Source organism: Mus musculus, chromosome 2, assembly GCF_000001635.26.
Source record: "Mus musculus strain C57BL/6J chromosome 2, GRCm38.p6 C57BL/6J".
Lineage (NCBI taxonomy): Eukaryota > Metazoa > Chordata > Mammalia > Rodentia > Muridae > Mus > Mus musculus.
The window spans coordinates 83955317-83959349 of record NC_000068.7 but is presented as its reverse complement, the minus strand read 5'-3'; the positions used below and the strand labels follow the sequence as shown (position 1 = coordinate 83959349).

General features: G+C 44.0%; 1 pseudogene; it reads right to left on the bottom strand.

The window, feature by feature from the left end:
- Gm13698 (predicted gene 13698) lies at positions 692 to 3745 on the bottom strand (annotated as a pseudogene).

Sequence of the window (4033 nt, the reverse complement as noted above, 5' to 3'; positions counted from 1 at the left end):
CAGGACTCAATGGAGATGACCTTAGTTGAAATGCCCAACAGTGGAGAGATGGAACCTAAAGAAACCACCTCCAGTAGATAGACAGGGACCCCAGTGGAGGAATGGGGTCACTAACCTACCTTCAAATTTTTGACCCAGAGTTGTTCCCATCTAAAAGAAATACAGGGACAAAAATGGAGCACAGACTGAAGAAAAGGCCATCCAGTGGCCGGCCCAACTTTGGATCATCCCATGCACAGGCACCAAACCCTTGACACTATTACGGATACCATGTTGTGCTTGAGTTTCAGTTTTATACATCATCATTCAGGAGACAAGTAAAAGCTGTTTACTACAAACAAGCAATGACTAAATGGTCGCCAAGACATTGCGAGTGGTGCTCTGCTGACACCCAGTGGAATAAACATAGACATAGACTCCCAGCGCTGCTGGAGAAGTCATTGCTGTCACCTTCTACCCAACAGAGTCACATAGACACACTTAGTGTCAATTCAGTTACTTAAAAGAAATTGAAAAACAGAATCCATTGAATTTCAAACAATACTTCACCAAAGTCCCTGCTAAGGACAATGAAAATTAGCTTACTCAAAAGCAAACAGTAGATTTTATTTTTATCAAAATTCTAAATTAAAAACTCATTTACTAAAATAAAACAGTCCTTCACTTTCCACATTCTGTCATCCATTTTTTTTTCAATGAACATTTGTTCCTTTTATTCACAAAACATAAGACTTACCCTTTTGTTGAATCCCTTTTCTTTATGATTTTACACAAAGAACCTTGAGATATATCAATTATAAAACATGTCAAAAAGAAAACATCTTCAAAATTTACAAACAGGTACTTTATACAAGAGTTCTCTATAAAATTCATCAATGTAAAAAAGACACTGAACTAAATTAAGTGTAAGACATGTTCAGTTGTCATTAGGATTATTTCTGTGTTGTTGGAGACTTTTCTCTCCTCCGGTCCTGACTTCTCTTTGACTCTCTAGACTGTTCAGGGCGTCTGCTAGGCTTTTCCCAGCGTCTCTCTGCACCGTTCTGACACCTGGCGTCGTCTCCCTTGTGACCAGAATGCCTTCTACTCCTCTCCCTTGACTTGGAACGATCTTTTCTTCTAACATTATCACTGTCCTGATTTCGGCTTCTTTGCTTCTCATTTTCAGAGAAAGAATCTCTTCTCTCTCTGCTTCTTCTTTGGTTCGCCATGCCTGTCTTCTGGCTCTCTGTGTGAGCCTTGTTCTCGGCCATTGCCAACTCTGCTGTGACTATTCTCATGGCTTCTGTCATCTATGTGCTTTGCTAGGGAATCTCTCCAGTCTGCATCTCGTGAGTTCTGAGCTCTGTGTCTTTCAGACCTTGCTCTCTCAGTCCTCCCTTCCTGGTGCCTTTGGTCCTCCCTGCCTCCTTGCCTCCGCTCAAGTGCCTGGTGGCCCCTGGCTAACTTATCAACTTCTTCGCCTCTGGCCTTCCCTTGTCTCTTCTTTCTTGTACCTTTAGCTGAGGTAGAGCTCTGAGTGCTGGAGGAGGAGGAGGAGTCGCTCGCTTCACTAGAGGACTCTGAGCTGCTTTCGCTGCTGTCAGAATCTGAGTCAGAGGAATCAGACGCCGAGGAAGACTCTGAAGATGAAGATGTCAGGGCTGTTTTCTTTTGTTCAGCTTCTGGTTTCTGGGCTACGATGACCTTGGGCGTATTTTTCAGATGTTCTCGCAGTTCATCCGTCAATCCTCCGAGACCTATGGAAGTGAAGAAGTTGATGGCAAACCGAGTATTGCGTGGGTTGTCTCTGGGTAACAGACCTTCAAAGAATGGCTGGAGAGTTTCATCCTTTAACCTCGCATTCAGTTTAGGAAGACCCATGTATTCACACAGTTCCTGGAAGAAGATCTTGACAAAAATTCGACTAGACGATGTCGTGGTCTCTTCACTCAGTTTTATACATTCGAGAACACTCCATGGAAGTGAATCTGTGTATAAAAGGTGAGCAAACACCTTAGCAACATTTCTCAATTTGTTTGTCTCTAAGCGATGGATGGTGTCGTACTGTTCCTTGAATATACTTTCAAATGATTCCATGTATTCCTTTTCCAGCATACAAAACCGCCCAGCTAACAAGCCAAAAAAATTTTCATAGGTCCTTTGTTGGGCACAGCAATCAAGTATCATGTTGCAGAGTTCTTTTGTTTGGCTCTCTGCAAACTCCATTTTCAGCAACTTGTGTGCACATTCTTCAAAATCTAAACTTGACTGAATGGCAAGATAGATTGTACGGCGAAATGAGACGAGGTTGATTTCTGTTTTGTCATGAATAGTTACTTTTTGCCCTCCTTCCTCGTCTTCTCCTTCCTCCTCCTCTTCTTCCTCCTCCTCCTCTTCCTCCTCCTCATCTTCACTACTTCCAGCTCCTTGGTCTGTGTTTGAATCACTGTCTCCTTCATCAAGGATTTCTTTTTTAATAGCCTTGTACTTCTCTTCATTCTCCATAAAATTAGGATCCATCTTGAAAACATTAAGAACATCTTCTGGATTGTAGTCATCCTCTAAGGGGAGCATATGTGTAAACTGATCGTCCTCTTCCACTAAATCAAGTCCTTCAAGAATAACAGGGTGGTCCTTGAATCCATCCTTCCGTACAGCAAACATCACTTCAATCATGTACTGAACTCTTTTGTCGATCTCAGACTCGTGTAGGATGTTTCGAAGGCGTTCAAAGATTGCATTAATTCCCCTTGGTGACACCTGGGCTAATTTGAGACCACACTCTTTGAGGAAGCCGATAGCTACTTCAACACTGTCATCTGTTGGTCTCTCCAGGAGCAAAGTGAGCATCTCCAGGCACAGAACCTCATGTGCCACATTTTGGTTAATAAGATGTGCCACAAATTTTGAAGCAGTCAGGCAAAGTTGCTTATCGTTCCTTCGATAGCCTTTCCGAAAATTAAGAATTAGTCTCTTGAGGATCAATTCTCCAATCTGTGGGAATTTTGAGTTGATTATTGCCACCAAAGCTGCATAAACGTGAGTGAAGATTGGAGACGCACTCTGGGCTTGCAGAACAGATCTGGACAGCAATCCTCTCCCTCTGACAATGTTCTCTTGAAGGAGCTCTTGGATAATAATGCTTATATTAGAGATGTTGACCTTGTTGATGAGACCATTAATGGATTTCTTCAGAGCCTCCCAGCTCATCCTCTGATATGCTAAGCTGCTTTTATCTGTGATCTGCTCCTGCATCATCCTGAGCTTCGCAGGAGGGATATACGCTCCCCCAGTGCGGGTGAGCAGCGGGTCCAGCTCATCCTTCTTCTTCTTCCATGTCGGTTCTTCCTGAGGAGAACTCTGCCTTATGCCTCGGGCTGGACTCCTGTCGGGGGATGGCGATTTCCAGGGCCGTTTCCGATGATCTGCATCTCTCTCTCTTTCTCTGCGTTTTTCTCGGTCCCTACTTCGTGATTCCATGCTGTCATCGTAAGAGTATCCTCTTCTAGATCGCTCATAGTCTGACCGGCTGTAATCAGAGTAATCTCTATCCCGGGGGAACCGCTCTTGCTCTGTGTATCTGTCTTCTGGGGAGGAGCTCCGGCAGTATGAACTGTGGGTCTCCCTTCTGTTGTGACCAGAGGACTGCTTCATGTGTGCCACACTACTTTTCATTTTCTATTGTCAGCTGCCCCAACCAGATTCTTCAGGTTCATTCAATGGTCTGAGTTCCTCGACAGTTTTTTCTGTCTCTACACGTCACAGTCGGCAGCCCAATTCCCAACAATGGTTCAGTCGCAGCTGTGAATGGAAGTCCAAGGATCTAGCAGTTACTCAGTCTCACACAGCAAGCAGGCGAAGGATCAAGTTGAGCTCAACTCCCTTCTTCCAATGTCCTTATATTGTCCCCAGCAGAAGGTGTAGCCCAGATTAAAGGTGTGTTCCACCACACCTTTAATCCCAGATGAAAGGTGTAGCCCAGATTAAAGGTGTGTTCCTTAAACTCGGAGATTTAATCTTCTGAATCCATAGCCACTATGACTCAAGATCT